Source organism: Pangasianodon hypophthalmus, chromosome 2 (assembly GCF_027358585.1).
Source record: "Pangasianodon hypophthalmus isolate fPanHyp1 chromosome 2, fPanHyp1.pri, whole genome shotgun sequence".
NCBI lineage: Eukaryota > Metazoa > Chordata > Actinopteri > Siluriformes > Pangasiidae > Pangasianodon > Pangasianodon hypophthalmus.
Genome location: NC_069711.1, coordinates 169,138 through 175,000, shown reverse-complemented (window position 1 = coordinate 175,000; position 5,863 = coordinate 169,138).

Here is a 5,863-nt window from a genome sequence, read left to right as displayed (position 1 = left end):
GACGTAGCTGTCTGTGTGCTCTCAGGGGCAGCGGAGACGAACGATTAGCATCATTAATCTACACCACAAAATATCATTCACTAAAATACTCTGATATTTATATTTGTACAAGTGATAATTAGCCACGTAGTGAATGTGGATTCTCCTGCACACATATATACATCAGAGCTCAGTTTCCTGAAAACATGGTGCAGTTTACATCATCTTAACTGGAAAGAGAGAGAGAGAGAGAGAGAGAGAGAGAGAGAGCGAGAGAGAGAGAGAGTTTAAAGTGGTGCTCACTTTACCATTTAGCGGTGCTCTTTGTGCTGTGAGGCCTTTAGGAAACAAACAGGGTGAGAAACAGTAAATATTTTATTTATGAAACAATCGTGATCTGTGAAATTCTCTGTGTACACTGTCACATCATCCTCTTTAACACAGGAAATTTAATTACATAAACATTTCCGCTTTCCTGAGATTAATTCTGCTTTCAGAAGTTTATGTTTTATTATAAGAAGAATAAGAAGAAGCAGATGATGATGATGATGATGATGATGAAGAAGTGAAAATTTTATTTATATAGCTCCTTTCACAAACCCAAGGTCACTTTACAGCACAAATGATTCTTAGCTTCCAAAAGGGTTTCTTTTGTATGGTTCTACACAGAATTCAATTCAATTCATTTTTATTTGTATAGCGCTTTTTTACAAAGGTCATTGTCTCAAAGCAGCTTTACACAAACAAAAGTAAAGTGAAGTGTGTGTGTGTGACGTCTCTGATGAGCAAGCAGGGCGACGGTGGCAAGGAAAAACTCCCTGAGATGGTGAGAGGAACCCATCCTCATATGGGTTTACACTGTAGTGTGCGTGTGTGTGAGCACAATGTGTGTTGGTGTAGTCCATGGAAAACAGCTGAAGCGTTTTCGTGGCAGTATGAAGCATTGCCGGTGGACAGGTCCAGAGTGAAGGGGGGGAGGTCTGGATCACCGGCAGCTCAGGAGTGGTGCTCATCTGGTCCAGAGCGTCAGAACACAGAACAGTTCCCACAGAAGAACACAGAAGAACCCTTAAAGGTTCTACATTTTTACAATGCACGTGGGTTATACAGATTAATAACAATGATGATGCACACCTTAGAAACATATTTATAATTTACATTTTCTCATTCTCACAAACACTGCAGTAGAAAATAAAATACAAATAATAACTAAATAATAATAGTTAAAAATAACAGTTAAAATATAAACAGGAAAGCAGCGGGTTACGTCCGCCATGCCGAGCGCTATCCTAGTGACAATCTGTTGTGTGTGTTATTGTGGAAAACTGCAGATGCTGATGTTTCTCTGGGACTCAGACGATGATCAGATTGTCTGGTTTGAGGAAACACTCTGTTACAGGGTTCTACATGAAGCCTTTATGAATGAGGAAGGGTTCTAGATTTAAACTTTCTTTTCAAACAGGAGTTTATGTGTCTACTAGAAGGACAGATGTGGACAGTATGAGAGACTGTAGAGGAACACACACACACACACACACACACACACACACACACACATACACACAGAGGGTGACAGAGTCATACAGGATGATGAATGAGTGAGTGCTGAGTGGGAAGTGCAGAAGGACAAGGAACCCATCAGGAACAATGTGTCTCTCACTAACGAACTGCAAGAGAAACAGAGACGCTGACACACACACACTCAAAACCAACATTAAATCATCTGTCATTCCGTGTGTGTGTGTGTGTGTGTGTGCGTGCGTGTGTGTGTGAGACCTCTTACAGCTCAGAGTCCTCCATCCTCACCGTCTCGTATTCCTCGTCTCTTCTTTACACCTCCTCCTCCGCTCTCTCTCTTCCTCACACTTCTTGTTTTCTATTAAGCTTCCTGTCTCTGCGGGCGCCAATACTTTCTCCCTCCACACTTACACACGTGCTGTGGATAAAAAAGATTTAAAATATGAAGTGTGCAGTGAAAATACACTGGAGCTGTGAAAGTCCATTTAAAATCAGCCAAATTTTATTTACTGTAAAGGCTTCATATACAAATTTATATGAATATTAATGAGGGAATATTAGCATAAATACAAGTTTTATCAGAAAGTACAGTGTTGTACTACATACACTCACTACACAGAATATAACATCACGTATGTGTTGGACTCCATATACACACACACACAAATAAAGACAAATAAAAGTAGACCATGACACTTTATGTATATATTCCATATATTCAAACGAGGACCTTTTGCTTTTTGAATATGTAAATATTATGTAAATTTGAAGTAAAATTCATTTCGATGACCCGAGATTATGTTAATGAGTCAGTAAATAATGACTGAAATCTTCAGTGTGGTGTGTTTGTAAGAGCAGAGGTGATTCAGGGTTAAACACTGAAATGCTGCAGTATGGTGTGTGTGTGTGTGTGTGTGTGTGTGTGTGTGTGTGTGTGTATGAGTGAGTATAGGAGTGTGTATATGAGTGTGTATGTTCGGCTCAGACTCGAGCTCCTCGGGGGAGAAGCAGTGAAGCGAGACAGGGTTAAGAAGGAGAAAGAAAGCACCAGCACAGTGGAGAGAGAGAAAAGCCTGGTGGATTGCTGTTTTTGGAGAAAGCGGTATGATGCAGAGTGAAATCTCCGGTGTTTAATTAACTCTTGCACCGTTTATATATCCACCTGAATTCATATAAACACTACAGGCATTCAGTTAAATACACTAAAATACCTGAAAACAGTCTACAGATTTAAACTTTGTGACATACAGACTATAATACACACATTTTATTCTTGTCCATCACTCTCTCACTCACACTGTTGTCCTGTAGAGTGTTTACTGTGTTTAGTGTGTTTACTGTGTTTATTGTGTTTGTTGTGTTTACTGTGTTTACTGTGTTTATTGTGTTTACTGTGTTTATTGTGTTTACTGTGTTTATTGTGTTTGTTGTGTTTACTGTGTTTACTGTGTTTATTGTGTTTACTGTGTTTGTTGTGTTTACTGTGTTTATTGTGTTTACTGTGTTTACTGTGTTCACTGTGTTTACTGTGTTTATTGTGTTTACTGTGTTTGTTGTGTTTACTGTGTTTGTTGTGTTTACTGTGTTTACTGTGTTTACTGTGTTTGTTGTGTTTACTGTGTTTGTTGTGTTTACTGTGTTCACTGTGTTTACTGTGTTTGTTGTGTTTACTGTGTTTAGTGTGTTTACTGTGTTCACTGTGTTTACTGTGTTTGTTGTGTTTACTGTGTTTGTTGTGTTTACTGTGTTCACTGTGTTTGTTGTGTTTACTGTGTTTACTGTGTTTGTTGTGTTTACTGTGTTTGTTGTGTTTACTGTGTTTGTTGTGTTTATTGTGTTTACTGTGTTTGTTGTGTTTGTTGTGTTTACTGTGTTTGTTGTGTTTACTGTGTTTGTTGTGTTTACTGTGTTCACTGTGTTTACTGTGTTTGTTGTGTTTACTGTGTTTGTTGTGTTTACTGTGTTTGTTGTGTTTACTGTGTTTACTGTGTTTACTGTGTTTGTTGTGTTTACTGTGTTTGTTGTGTTTACTGTGTTTGTTGTGTTTACTGTGTTTGTTGTGTTTGTTGTGTTTACTGTGTTTACTGTGTTTACTGTGTTTACTGTGTTCACTGTGTTTACTGTGTTTGTTGTGTTTACTGTGTTCACTGTGTTTACTGTGTTTGTTGTGTTTACTGTGTTTGTTGTGTTTACTGTGTTTACTGTGTTCACTGTGTTTACTGTGTTTATTGTGTTTACTGTGTTTGTTGTGTTTACTGTGTTCACTGTGTTTACTGTGTTTGTTGTGTTTACTGTGTTTAGTGTGTTTACTGTGTTCACTGTGTTTACTGTGTTTGTTGTGTTTACTGTGTTTGTTGTGTTTACTGTGTTTACTGTGTTCACTGTGTTTGTTGTGTTTACTGTGTTTACTGTGTTTGTTGTGTTTACTGTGTTTGTTGTGTTTACTGTGTTTACTGTGTTTGTTGTGTTTGTTGTGTTTACTGTGTTTACTGTGTTTACTGTGTTTGTTGTGTTTATTGTGTTTACTGTGTTTATTGTGTTTACTGTGTTTGTTGTGTTTGTTGTGTTTACTGTGTTTATTGTGTTGTGCTGGATTGTGTATTTTCCTTACACACGTTACACTGTAGTCCAGGAGAATGAACAATAATCAATAATACTCCGTAAGACTCGTGTGTAATTGAATCTGAGTTGAACTTTCATGAACTGTGTGTTTTACAGATAAACCAGACTGCAGTCTGAAAGGAGCCAGTTTCTGTTCACATTATTATACAGGGAACATAAGAGCCCCTTAAAGACGGCTGAGCTTCCTGTGATGCACTTCCATTTGTGGAGCAGCCTGTGGACAGGTAACAGGAGGACAGGTGTAACAGGTGAAGTGGTGTAACAGGTGTAACAGGAGGACAGGTGTAACAGGTGAAGTGGTGTAACAGGAGGACAGGTGTAACAGGTGAAGTGGTGTAACAGGTGTAACAGGAGGACAGGTGTAACAGGTGAAGTGGTGTAACAGGAGGACAGGTGTAACAGGTGAAGGAGTGTAACAGGTGTAACAGGTGAAGGAGTGTAACAGGAGGACAGGTGTAACAGGTGAAGTGGTGTAACAGGTGTAACAGGTGAAGTGGTGTAACAGGTGAAGGAGTGTAACAGGAGGACAGGTGTAACAGGTGAAGTGGTGTAACAGGAGGACAGGTGTAACAGGTGAAGGAGTGTAACAGGAGGACAGGTGTAACAGGTGAAGTGGTGTAACAGGAGGACAGGTGTAACAGGTGAAGTGGTGTAACAGGAGGACAGGTGTAACAGGTGAAGGAGTGTAACAGGAGGACAGGTGTAACAGGTGAAGTGGTGTAACAGGTGTAACAGGCAGTTGTGTACAGTGTGTGTGTGTGTGTGTGTGTGTGTGTGTGTGTGTGTGTGTGTGTGGGCATGTTTTTATCTTGGTGAGGACCAAATGTCCCCACAAGGATAGGAATATCTCACCCGTGTCTGATCCACTCGAGGAAGGCTTAGAAGAATAGACAGAAGAGAGCTGGAGTGGTTTCTGTTTGGTTTCTGAGGGAAAGATAATGTTAGATTCATCTGTAGCTCAGCATTAATTAGCTGCAGTAATAATTAATGGGAGTCAGAAGAAGGTCCTCATAAAGACAGTAATACAGACAGACAGTGAGTGCAGGGTGTGATGATGTTAGTATAAAATTAATAACGTTTGCTTTTTGCTGAAATGCGCGAGCTGCTGACCTTCTGTGGTTTAATCTGTTTTTATTTATATTCATCTCTGATGATGAGGATGATGATGAAGAGGATGATGATGATGAAGAGGATGATGATGAAGAGGATGATGATGAAGAGGATGATGATGATGATGTGTGTGTGTAATCTGGTCAGTATTCATGAGCACTACCTGGAGTTTGCTGTTGGTGGACAGACAGACAGACAGACAGACAGACAGAGAGACAGACAGACAGACAGAGAGACAGACAGAGAGACAGACAGACAGACAGACAGACAGACAGAGAGACAGACAGACAGAGAGAGAGACACACAGAGAGACAGACTGAGGGATTTGATGCAGCAGCTTCCTGCAGAAATCAGTGCGCTGTAGAGCTGTAAGGATCGGGAGCGCGCGAGCCGGGGACGCGGAGCGGCGGGAGCGCGCGAGACCAGCCTGGCACGGTGCGTGAGCGCGCATACACACAAATCGCACAAGTGATAAAACTGTTGCTTCTGCGCGTTTTTTTTTTTTTTTTTTATCCTGAAACATCACGGTGAAATGTTTTACTAGTGTGTGTGTGTGTGTGTGTGTGTGTGTGTGTGTGTGTGTTCAGCAGGAGATGAACAGTAAGGGAAGATATTCACACTGACCTGCAAAAAA